This window comes from Amblyomma mixtum, chromosome 2 (assembly GCF_055824585.1).
Source record: "Amblyomma mixtum isolate Tamu chromosome 2, ASM5582458v1, whole genome shotgun sequence".
Lineage (NCBI taxonomy): Eukaryota > Metazoa > Arthropoda > Arachnida > Ixodida > Ixodidae > Amblyomma > Amblyomma mixtum.
The window spans coordinates 117,109,536-117,122,717 of NC_143013.1; the positions used below are offsets into that span (position 1 = coordinate 117,109,536).

Consider the following 13,182-nt stretch of genomic DNA (forward strand, 5'->3'; position numbering starts at 1 on the left):
CATATTTATCACATAAAGCATGAATAGCAGCGGTGATATAGGACAACCTTGTCTTGATTATTTGCGTATTTCGACAGTTCTCGCACTTATTCCTTCGCATGTAATTTCAACTTTATTCTTTTGGTATATTTCCTGTAGAAGATCAATTACTTCAAGTCCGATACCTACATCTTTTAATATGTTCCAGAGGAGTTCCCTGTTCACGTTGTCGCATGCACCGCTTGAGTACAGGCAGGCTAAAAGAGGTCGTTTTTCCGCCTTGGCTATTTCTGTTCATTGGGTAAGCCCGAACAAGCTATCATCTAAGCGTCTACCCCTTCTGACCCCGTGCTGATGTTCTCCGAATATCCTATTACCTTCTACCCATGACTGCATTTTTAAATGCAGTCATGTAAAGCTTCTGGCCTGCAACAAACTGATCAAATCTAGATTGCAGTACGCATGCGAGGTTTGGGACCCTTTCACTAAAAAAGACATTAGCAAACTTGAACGCATTCAAAGATCAGCAGTTCGCTTCATATATAACCGGTACCGTCGACATGACACCCCATCTGAATTAATGAGAATCAACAACATCAAACCCTTAGAGTACTGGAGAAAGCTAGCAAGAATTAAATTCCTCTTTAAACTCTACCATTCTCAGTTCCGTCTTGACCCTTCATTGTATATGAAACCTTCAACAACTAGAGTAACAAGGCATTGCCATCCGCATTAATTATCTCTTTTGTTTGCCCGCACTAATAACTTTAAATATTCTTTCTTTCCTCGAACTATAGCAGAATGGAACAACCTACCCCCTCATGTGTTTGTATCCGAAATGTGCTTTCCGCCATTGAACAAGTACTTGAGCGTTAACCATTGTCTGTTGTTTGTTGCGACTTGTTTTATTTTCATGCTCCGTATTTACTACATCGCTTCTAGTGAATTCTGCTGTTGACGTCGTCTTCTGCTGGTCGTCAGAGTTCTCTGTATGTTTATCCCACTCCTGCTTGGGTCTTAACGACCTACAGTATTGTATAAATAAATAAATAATAAATAAATAATTTCCCCGCCTGCATTGCCAGCCTGTATACAGGGTGTTTCACCTAAGACTTTCTGCAATTTTTAAAAATAAGCTATTTGAATTAGATGCGCGCTTTTTCTGGCATAGCATTGTCAGTGGTGTAGTACATCATAATTCAACTAAGACGTGCTAACTAGCAGGCTTGTTAACCAATATTTAATAGTTAACTTTTAAACTATTACCGTTGGGCTCCTTAATTATTGAGAGGCATGCAGCCCACCGTAAGTAATGTCCATATCCGTTTTTAGAATTTCGAGAACGCGATTATCCTCGGCGCTGTGGCCCAACAAATTTCGCCTACATCGCGCCAAAATACATGCGGTTTGAGAAGCTTGCAGGCAAAGCAACCTCTCCAGTGAACCTAACTCGTCGAAATAGCCAAAATTTGTTGGGCCACAGCGCCGAGGATAATCGCGTTCTCGAAATTCTAAAAACGGATATGGACATTACTTACGGTGGGCTACATGCCTCTCAATAATTAAGGAGCCCAACGGTAATAGTTTAAAAGTTAACTATTAAATATTGGTTAACAAGCCTGCTAGTTAGCACGTCTTAGCTGCATTATGATGTACTACACCACTGACAATGCTATGCCAGAAAAAGCGCGCATCTAATTCAAATAGGTTATTTTTAAAAATTGCAGAAAGTCTTAGGTGAAACACCCTGTATAACAGACGTTATCGTAATCGGTCGGAAGAATTTTATGTTCATCTTATCTAATTTGCCTTTATAAATAAAACTCATTTTACTCTGTTTCCGGCTGTGCGGAATTTTTTTATTCTTTATGAATGTCTACAATGCTTTTATCGGCGTTTTCTTGCTACTTGCCAAGTTCATTAATCAGCTAGATTGGAATTTCTTCTATCCCTGCGGATGGGCATTTAGGAATATTTGCTTCTGCCTTTTTCCAGTTAAGACTGGTCAGTTCTAAGCTCTTTTCTATTTTGCTGTTCCGTGCTGCTCCCTCATTTGGGGAGATTAGCCTATTGTCAGAAATGGGTGTGGGCGCAGTGCCCTTACTAAATAAATGCCGTTTGGGGGAGACCACCCCTGCTTTCCCCTGTTCCGCAGTGCCCGCTTTTTGGGCGAAACAAGTTGTAGGTGTCCTTGAGAACAAAAATGCTTCATCAGTCTGCGTCTGTAGACCGTACGCAGAGCGAAAAACAATATTTACTCATGCATAGTGCACGAACTGCATACCGGCATACCGGAAACTATGGTATGCTGCCGTCTGCTAACATCTCGAGGAAGCAATCACTCACGAAGCCTTGGGCTTGCATGCTGTAATCGCGCGCTGCTGTTAGAGAAATTGTTTAACACCGTCAACCATGAATCCATAACGGACGCACCCCAATCTGTAGCGCTGGTTGGAAAACCGCCAGCTTCATCAAAGCTTTTCCGAAGGACTGGACACTCGGCGCGAACTTCGCCCCCAACCACGAAGTCCGTATTTTCTACTCTAACCGAACGGGCTTTCCCCAAAGTTCCAAAATCTCTCCCTTGCTGTTCAACGTGGTCATGACACCCCTCACCTGGAGCCTTCACGCAATCACTGAGTTTTGTTTCACTATCTACACCGATGACGTCTTCCTGACCGAACAAATCTACGCACTTCAAGATGCACTCTACACCTCTCAGATCTCCTTGCGCTCAACTGGCATCTGTCCCTCTCTGGAAATAACTTGCTAACTCACAATTTACAACTCGTCGCACACGTAAATCTACAGAATAAGTGCATGGGGGGGGGGGCGGTGTCCCTGTGAACAATCGTGCCTTCGCTGCCGAAAGAATAAAGCAACTTCGACAACAGTGGTGACTCCTCGTCCACATCATCCAGCACATTGCACACAAGAGCGGTGGCGCTGGCACAGAGATCGCCCTCTGGCACATCCAAGCTCTCCTCAAATTTCAAAGGCAACGTACGGGCTTCCCCACTTTGACCTCCCGCAAGACACGGACTTTGTGTGGCACACCCGGATCGAAAAGTTTCATCGTCATGCTTGCTTGCCTTGGCTCACCACCATACTAGATGGTCTTGCCCAACACCACATCGCTCGCGTGCGTAATACAAACCACACTGAACGTTTTATTCTCCCCCTCGGACAGCTTGCACTGTCACTCCATGCACCGCCTTGAAAACACAAAGGAAATAACTTAGAGACCAGATCGCTTAGCAGCATCAAGCGCCACTACTCGACACTCTCGATACCCACATCTTCACCGACTCTACCCTCGGTATACAATGAAGATAGCGGGATAAGCTTTGCAGCCACTGTCTTCCATCTACCCAGAAAGATCACGCCCAAGCTAACTCACGCTCAGAGCGCGCCCCTTTAAACATCCCTTCACTCTAACTCCGCGTTGTCTACGAGGCCGTTCAGTGCACCTTCAGGTCTCCCTTGCCCAACTACAGCATTCACATCTACACCGACAGTATGGACAGCATTACACCATTCGCACCGTAGCCTTCTCAACCACATTCTCAAAGAAGAAAATTAGATAACCTTTAGGTTGCCTGCTAGGGTGTCTACAATGAGTGTCTAATGTTGTTCTTGCAATTTCCCCGCCAAACCTCTGGTTGGAACCGATTCCATTGCTCTTATATGGTATACATGAGTCGTCACCTTCTAGAATGGTGGAGTACCTTACTTTAGATTATCATATGCGATTACACAAATGCAAGTCATTAATTTACCTCAATACATTTTTTGGGTGGGCCTACTTCCAAAGTTTTGGGGGTCCTTTAGAATTTTGAGGGTGGCCAACTTCCTAATTTTGGGGGTGCATCGGCCACAGTGGGCAGGGTATGATTGCATCGCAAAGTCACATGCCTCTCTCGACCAATCAGGACGGCCCATTAAGCTGGGTTGTGATGACGTTGCAAGGTCACGTGACCTCTTACGGATAATTCCGTTACGGAGCAACCAGTAACTGCATAACGACGGCATAAGTGCCATCGCATTAAAAGGGAGTAAGCTTTCCTATAGCGCACTCTTTTATTGCGAAAGCAATACTACGCGCACTTTCAAGCCTTCGCGTGACCTTGCCGCAGTTCCGTTTGACCTTTAGCGGAGTGAATATGGGCGACCAGCTCGCTCCTTCAGATAGCCCGGCTGCAGGTATACACCGCGCCGCGCACCTGTGGCGCTACTGCCGCTGTGACGTCATACCAGCTGTAGATTATGTTTTCTTCCTCTCAGTCGCAACAACATCAAAAACAAAATATAAAAAAAAATTACCGAAGGCGCTTTCAGTCTGTAGGCCACGCGTGACCTGTAGACGCGGCGCACTGCGTTCCTTCTGTTGGAGGCGCTGCGCTTTTGCTTTCGCAACCTACCAGGCTTAACCAAAGCTAAGCCCCCGCCAGTTTTATGCGTAGCATATTGCAATCACTCAGTTCAGTCCTTGGGCGCGGCCGGGCAGCCACCAAACCACGTGACTTGACGTCACGACAGCCGGAAGAAAAACCGTAGGTAAAGATGATGGCGATTCTTGGCGAGGATTGTAAACACAATAAAATGAAAAAAAGAAAACACAAAAAAACAAAGAAAACAAAACAAAACAAAAACAAAAAAGAAACAAAGAAAAAACGGCTGAGCATGGTGGCGGTTGCCACCGCCCCGTTTCAAAGGGGGCGCTCCTATCCATCCATCCATACGTCACGGAGGAAAAGCTGCTGAGAAAATCGAGTGCCGCCAAGCAATACCTCGCGCAAAAAGACCGCGCAATATGCAACGCATTCTTGGCTTAACCAAGCTAAGCCTGGGCATCTTTTTTTTTTTTCAGGGGAAGGGTATGCTGTCCAAGTTCCGGAGTCGATTTCGATCACTGAATGCACGGAATACTTACTTTTTGCAAGGGAAGCCTATTCCCGCGGCAAACCATAGTAACACGATGCAGTTTGTATTGAGAGGAGGCTTTCAAACGCGGTACTGCAGGTGTTGAGGTTAGCAAATAATGAAGGTTGAAACCTTCGTTATGACCTTCTCAGCTGCTAAAACTTGGTTTAGTTTGATTTATAGGAGTTTAACGCCCCAAAGTGACTCAGGCTATGCGGGACGTCGTCGTGAAGGGTTCCGGAAATTTCGACCACCTGCGGTACTTTAACCTGCACTGACATCGCACAGAACACGAGCACCTAGAATTTCGCTTCCATCGAAATTCGACCGTGGCCGTCACGATCGAACCCGCGTATTTGGGGTCAGCAGCCGAGCATCGTAACTACTGAGCCACCGCGGCGCCACTGCTAAAACTTCGCATGTTTCGAAGAGGGCATGTTTTCGTTGCCAACCATGAGTATTTCACGTTTAAGTGATGAAAATCTGCCCCAGGGCCTTGGCAGTATAGTCTGCCCTTTAAAGACATTGCTTTAAAGGGAAGCTTACGCCCATTTTATTCCTAGATAGGCTAATTCGTGTATAGAGTGTGCCAACTTGTCTTTTTCTTGTTCGCAATAATCTGAAAAATTTCGCATCCCGGACACGGCGTGCTTGAGAAAACAACTACACAAATCATGGTAAACAAAAGGGGGTACTGCGCACAAAAAGACACGGACAAGAAGATAACACAACAAGCGCTTGTTGTGTTACCTTCTTGTCCGTGTCTTTTTGTGCGCAGTACCCCCTTTTGTTTACCATGATTTACCGACTAGCCCAACAACGTATGCTCTTATACACAAATTGAGTACGTTCATGTAGCATAATGATAAGCCGTGCAAGCGTGTTTCGTTCCACGCCGTTGCCACCGTACCGAATAAAGGTAGCGGGAACGTTGCAATTTCCGACAACGTTGTTTAGCCTCGTTTCTCGGTGAATAAAGTTCGATAAAACTTCTCTCATTCACATTGTTGTGTCAGCCGTACTTCAACGTGTGAAAACTTCTACTCAGCAGTGTAATTCACGCAGGTGAAAGGGAATATCATTTATCACGTGACCCCGGTTTTCTATTTCACTCCTACCGCACCCGCCGAGTTGAGTCCTGTTTCGAGTAAATAGCTCACCACGCAAATGTGTTCCAAAAGTTAGACAAATTAAACATTTTACCCTCGAATCCCTAAGCTTTCCTTTTCCAAGTTTACGCCGCCGAATATTCGGTGTTATTCTAATTGTAAATTTTATGAATTCGTGTAAAAGTATTATCTTCGTCTTCACTTCGACGAGGAGCCATCGTTATTTGCACATTCTTAGCTTTCAGCTACTTCCAGTTGCGCAATTAAACCATCTGTGCCTCCCAAATGTTATTCGGTGTTAAGGGGCAGCTACATGACCCAAATACAGTAGGGGCAGACTTCGGAATAAGCGCATGTCCGTGAGATTGGCGGCGCTGCTCCGAGGCAGCCCCGCGCCGCGTTCATCACAAGTGAGGCGAATGCGAGAACACGTTTGACCAGCTGCCCCCGTACGAACGGAACACACATGTCTACACGAGGAACGGCGTCCGCGCTCGGAGACAAAAAGATGTAAATTTACGCGCGGCCAACCTGACTGCGTTGTCCCGTTGCCAGCTGCTGGCGGTCGTGCACGATGCGTACGCGCTGATTCGCGACGCGGCCACGACCGTTCTCGACTGCCGCCCGTGAGCGGACGGGCGTGCGTGAGTTTTCGCGCATAATTCTTCGGACACGCTACGCGGTGGCGCAATTGGTGGAGACGCCCGGCGGGCGCACGTGCTGCTCTAGGTTGCAGTGAAACTGCCGAAGCTGATTGATGTATGTGTTGGTCACTTGGCGGTTGGGAAAGGTGTCGAATGGTCAAGGATACAGCTCGGCTTGCACAAGAATGATCAACAAAGAAAATGCAGTTTTTGCGACTCTTACTTGTATAGAGTGCAGCTCTTAGGCGCCCGTTCCTGCGTTCCGAGTCTTCATTGGTGTAGCACGCCACCTCACGGGTGGCGTGCTACACCAGTGACGACGCTATTGTACATGTCAACACTCCACCTCGCAGGTGGCGTATTGGCAGGTAGTAGCACAGCGAAGCGCCACCGGAAAGTGGCTGCAACGGGAAGACGTAATTCGTCATCTGCGAGCGGCAACAGGTGGCGTGTGAAGAGCTGCGTTCAAGTTTCACATTACCCTCTCCCGTAATCATCTGTCAATTTTTTCTTTCACTTTCTTCCTCTATACATGCTTCCAGTGTCTGGCTCTTGTTTCAGGGCCAAAAGTGCAAGTGCTAGCTTTGTTTTTAATATTTTCATCAACTTGTTGCACACACGTTCACGTATGCTCACAAGTTGCAGTAAGAAATTGCTGTCGCGACTTGGCGTCGGAGAAGTGGAAGTAGCGAGTGCGTTTTCACATCCATGTTTAAGAATTTCTCGTAAATGTATTCCTGCCCAACGAGTGGGTAGCCAACCGCTAGTCTCAGCGTTTATTTTCAACAAAACAAAACAACCAGACGGGTTAGGGCGATTTCAAAGTTAAACTTCGCCGGAAAAGGCATGGACACCAAAAATGAGGCTCGTGCCCTTTCCGTTTTTCCATGCGTTCGTATTCGTTCGCGTTGTTCACAAATGAAAGCCTTAATTTAGTAGCGCAGTTGCCCTTGAGCCATAAAAATCCATCATCAATTTAGTAGCATTTGTACCAATGAAACCAAGCACTAAGAAGCACCGACCTCGACAATTAATCGCGTTTGTTTCTCAGATTTAGACACATGCAATGCAAGGAGAATTCGCTTCCAGTTCACCTGCAAATTCGCTTCAATTGCGCCGTCGCTTCGCTAGCCAAGACGCCCACCTGTCTAGAGCAAGTTCTCTGGAGCAATCAAGCCATGGGACACGTGCTGCGCTGGGTGGCAGTATGGAACCTTCAAAAGCCTAATGGGCTACACTTCAAGCGTCAACTGATGAAACATATGTTCTCCCCCACCCCGAGCTGTGAATGGCCCCGACTATGTTCCCTTTCGCTCGGGGCGACTAAGTCGAAAACCTTTGGCCGGATACGCGATACCTTCACGAACCCCATATGACAAGACACTCCTCACACGAAAGCATATTGCTCTGTGTACAAGTACGGCCCGAAGCCAGCGTTTAAAAGCTGTCCTTTGATCGATCTGCTGTGTTTTTGTCGAAGTCGCAAGAGATGGCAGGTTGCCACGCGAGAGTGAGATTGCGAAGCATATGCGTGTTTCACCTAACAGCCGTGAGTTCTTTGTTTTTGACAGAGTCGCAAATAAGTGCTCAGTGACATTGTTGTTTGACAGAGGAAAACAACTTTGGATGCTTCTTGGCCAACTTATGCAGTTGCGGGGACAAACTTTCGCCACCATCCTTGCCAGCAGGGAACGACTCTTTCGTCCTTGGCACGCAGAGTGAACAGTCATTGATGTCCTAAAACGCTTACGCACCAAATTGAAGCACTGCACCACCAACAACAAAACTAGGTGGAGCAAAGAGGACTGAAATTTTCATCTCTTTCAACCTGTCCATGCAACAAAACTTCAGTCTCTCGGTGGATTCAGGTTTTCGCTATCGTAAAACAAGCTCCTCATTGGTTTCCTATAGCAGCAATAACTACTGAATGCGAGCGCCCCCATCAGCTATCAGCAATGTCGCGATGTACTTCACGGTGGAGCTCATATTCGGTGTGCTGAACATTTGATGCTGCTAGCGTGCAAACGTCTAGACTTTTTCGAGTTCGCACTGGAAGGAGACGGAGCCGGATTTTTCAAAGACCAAGAAGTTGGCCAGAGCTATATTTTTCCTGGTCTGGCACTCTGCAGCAGGGCAGAGGGAAAGGGAAACAAAGAGGGTCATGATGCTTGATGACGTGAACAGAAGAGAGATGGCAACAAACACGTCGCTAATGTACAGTCTTGGTCAAAAGCCTTAAGGCCAAAGGCTTTTCATTTTTGCCCCATAACAAAGCCATTACGGCACTATTAAAGAAAGAAGGACCTTGAAATGCTAGCATAATGTTCTTTCTTAGAAGCTTCCTACTTGAGAAGCTTCCTACTTGACCTGTGTTTTGAATGATCCGCTACAAGGAGCATTCTAGGGACATTCATTTTACTGGAGCTGAACGCTGTGGCCTTAAGACTTTTGACCAAAGCTATACTTATGTCCCAGCAGCGAGTCGATATCTGCTCTGCTCGAGAAGCGAAGAAATGACCGAAATGACGTCACTCTGCGCCCGCGTCAGCCCTCTTGTTTCCAGTGCACAAAAACGTGACGGAGACTGTGCGGCCTGCCTCCCAAATTACCTATGTTGCCAGTGTACCAACGCCCGCCTGGGCCAAACGAGCAAAATCAGCTGATCCACTGACAAACCAGCGACAACAGTCACGTGCGCGTCAGTCTTTTGCACACGCGTTGATGCCGAAGAGGAGGCGATGGTAGCGGCAGAACGTAGCCTGCCCGACAGCGCGGAAGTGTCTTCTTGGCCAAGGTTGGGACCTTTGTTTGTCTCCAGCCACCGTCGCACGTCTTTCAGACGGCGTGCTTGCTCCTCGACAAGGCCGCGCCTAAGGTGCTTCCCCCGCCCAATTGCTAAAAAGTAAATGGGGTGCCCCTCAGGAACTCTCCCTTTGTTTTGGCAAGAAAAATATACAAGAATGCGAACGTAGCGTACAAGCAGTGAGCTTGTTTCCACCAGTAGTGCTCAGGCACACTCTGTTCATTTCCAAGGAGATGCTCGTACGCAGCTAAACGCCGGTCCCGTCGTCCGCAGCTCGTGCGGTTCGCAATCCATCACTCGTGCTGTGACGTGCGTCCCCTGTAAGGGCCCCTTGTCTACCTTCCCGGCAATGCCTGGTGACAGCGGAGCGCTTTTTTCAAGGCGCCTTGCCTCTGCGTTCAGGAAGACACCTCTGGCATTGAAATGCGCAAATGATTCTGTCTTTGTCTGTGCGGAAAGCGGGGAGGGAGTAGGATGCGGATGAGCTGGACACACGTGAATGCTTGGGTGGCTGTCTAGGAATTCATGCGCAAGCAGTCAAAGAAACTTCGCGAGAACTAGGAACGTGAACTAAAAAATAGACAAGGCTTAATGAAGGGTGTAATTCTTACTTCGTGCGCAGCTGCTCAAGTGCGTCTCTTATCTCCAGCCTGAGCACCGAGTACGCGAATAGGTTTTCTCCTCCACTCCACCCTAGTTCCGGAAACTTTGGCGGTCACCTCCACCGGTCTCACTGCTCAGTATGTATCAGAGCTAAATATTCAAGGGAGTCTGTGCGCTCATCACATCGCCATGATTTCGAACGATCTTGAGCTTAGTTATAAAGACAAAATGATGTTCTTGAAACCATATAGGCTTGCTGCAACGGCTTCGTAGCCGATGATACTTGAAAATTCTGAAACCAGTTCAACAGACTTGATATCAGCCTCGCTTGATTGACTCATGTATATTACCTTATTTTACCTTTACTAAAGACGGAGCACTTTAAAGAGCCCCGTGTTGCCTAAATAACCATAAAGCCCTTCACTACGGCGTCCCTGATAGTCCATGTGTCGCTTCAGGGCGTCAAACACCACAGTTTTGCATTTTTGTTTGCAAATTCAACTGTGCCAGGGACGTTTTCAGGGTATATCTAGTCGTCGTTGCAGCAGCTGTAGAGGTAGTAGTAAGCATAGTAGTTAGCCCCAGGCAAAATCACGATGACATCATCTCTCATATCATGTGATGATCTTCTGTCCAATGAGAACACCTCGTTTTTATATACTCACGCTGATCAATGCGTATGTTCTCATTGTTCTCGTCTTTGGTGATCTTCGAGATCAGCAAAGATGTAATCTTCGAGATTGGCTGCCTCACTATTATGCGTGTGATTGCTACTGGTGGCACTGGCATCGGGGCACCCTAGTGTGAACTTCAGTAGGACAAAACACTCGGCGAGTTGGCGTTCATTAACCATATTGGAACACCGCGAAAGAGACCCCAATGCAAGAATAGACGAAAATTGGCCGACGCAAAGAGTGTCCTATTACTGTGAGACTCGAAGTGGACGCTGCAGAGGGTGGTGTCGTGACGGCTGTCATGTTAACTTTTCTCCCTTCTACTACAAGTATTTATATTAGTATTAGAAGCATATAGTACTTGCGGCATCAGACGTACCACCGCTAGCACCGCTCCTCAAACAAAAGCGGCTGCTCTGGTCAAGAGCTAAGCGGTCTGTTTATATTTCAGAGATAGTGAGGGCACTGAAACGCGTTATTACTGCTATGCGTTATTACTCTCCTGTGCAGCACGCCAATGATGTGAAGCTAGTTGAGAGTCTGCTGCTTGCAGGGCTTCTTCGTTCGGAACAGCGATCGCCGCAGCGGCTCCTTTTATCCCAGCGTAAACCAGCGTAAAAAAGAGGAAGGAGACTGTACAAAGGAGGTTTCTGTGTTTGGTTCTGACCTGGTATAGTGCTCTTCGTCACATGAACGACCTTTGGGAAGGATGATCTTAGGAAGGGAAAGCTCTTTGGTGTGACTGAACGAAGTCTCCACAGCGACTACGTACAAGTCTTTAAGGGAGGAAAAGGGCGGTTGGGGGATACGCATCCGCCGCGTACCGGCCGACACAGCCGATCCGCCGCAGTCTTCTTCAGGCGAGGAAGGCAGCCGGCGCTGCTCGGAGCAATCGCGCGTGGCCCGTCAATCAAATGCGGAGCACCTCGTTCAAGACGCAGCAGACCTGCTCCGTGCGCGACTTCTTCGGCGATCGCACTAATGAGCCCTTCTTGGCATCGGTCGCGGGCGACTCGCCGGGAAACTTGCTGCGCCTTACGGGGGGAAAAAGCAAAACAAGGGGGCGACGCATTAATCACCCCGCCGACTGCGGCGTCGCCAACAGGCGCGTAACGCAGCGACGAGCAGAAAGACAGCGAGCGGTCGCCTTCTTCTGGTCGGCCGTCCCGCGTCCGTCAGCAAGGACGGTCGCGGAGGGAGCCCCGAAGACAATGGCTTGGCGACGGTTGCCGCAACGCGCGTAGCGCGTCGCCTCCGTCGCCGCCGTCCGGACGCAACCGACTGCGAGCAGCGGCAACACACACAGAGAGAGCACCTTTGCCGCGAGTGCTGCGGGCGCGAGTGGATGCAACAGCTGTATCTGGGCTCCGTTTCCCGCTGCCGACGCCCGCTGATATCGCCCAAGTCGCTCCAGCCGCGTTTGTTCCGTGGGTCGGGGGAGTCGCGCGACCTGCGTGGTGGTGTCGTCCAGTTGTTGGCAGTGTTGCCAGGGGCGGGGTCAGGTTTGACCGCGTGAGCCGGCCCCTCACCTCACGCGTCGACGGGGTCAGCTGACTGCTGCGCTCGGACGGCGCTGCCCTTGAAGTCCGACGGTGCGTATTTTCTTCATTTGTTTGTCGCAATAAGCTCTTGGCTTCTTCGCGGTAGGCTTTTTTTTTTTTTGCCACGTTTCTGTCGACGTTTCGAGGGAACAAAAGACTCGGGAGAACAATATCTCGGTTCGTGGACGAGTATGACTTGGGCCTTGCGTTCCGGCGCAGCTGAAAAATTCGTACCCTAAAAGGAGCATAAATTAAAATTGTAAATTGTTGGGATTAACGCCCCGAAGCGACAGATGGGCTATGAGGAACGCCGTAGTGGAGGGCTCTGGATAAATTTAGACTGCCTTTAACATGCGCTGACATCGCACAGAACATCGGCGTTTTTGTATTTCACCTCCATCGAATTGCGGCCGCCACGGCTGTGATCAATACTTACCCGTGATCAAGTCAAGGGTGAGATCAAGTCCCACGGGTAGGACTAATATTTACCCGTGACCTTGGCATCGGCAGCCCGACTAAAATTCCACTGAATCACCATGGGGCGGTCGAGAGGAGCATTCACTTGTTATGCCTTGTTTTATTGTGTGTGTATTTGCAGCCAAGCTCAAAGAAGTATTTATGCATTTATTTTAACAGTAGAGGACGCAAAAAGGGTAGTGACGAGCATCGACTTGGCATTCCATACGTTTATTACTCTGAACCGCTTGAATTTAAGCTGCAGGCCAGCCGTTTTAGGACCGGTTGACTACAAGCTGGCTGTGACGGTCGCACAGAGGGCTAAGCATCATGAAGCTCTGACGTCAGACCAACTGTTATGTTGCACTTGATGTAGCGCATAAATAAAATCGCTCTTCCAGAAAAGTGAACTAAGTTGACAAACACAAGGCATAAGAGTGCCACTCCGTT

At 48.2% G+C, this 13,182-nt stretch overlaps 2 protein-coding genes across 3 annotated transcripts in view; both read left to right on the forward strand.

The window, feature by feature from the left end:
• The window catches only part of LOC149360690 (sulfotransferase 1C2-like), a 77,473-nt gene that overhangs the window by 21,981 nt on the left and 42,310 nt on the right, over positions 1-13,182 (forward strand). Inside the window, exon 1 of one of the 2 annotated variants that reach the window (XM_089572454.1) lies at positions 12,190-12,327. The exons of the other annotated variant lie outside the window; for it this stretch is intronic. The gene's annotated coding sequence lies outside the window, so the exon portion shown is untranslated. Of the gene's footprint in view, positions 1-12,189; positions 12,328-13,182 lie in introns of those variants that run through there. 2 annotated transcript variants of the gene reach the window in all.
• LOC149360691 (sulfotransferase 1C2-like) overlaps positions 12,192-13,182 on the forward strand; it is a 126,867-nt gene continuing 125,876 nt past the window's right edge. The window contains exon 1 of the mRNA XM_089572456.1: positions 12,192-12,327. The gene's annotated coding sequence lies outside the window, so the exon portion shown is untranslated. The remainder of the gene's footprint in view (positions 12,328-13,182) is intronic.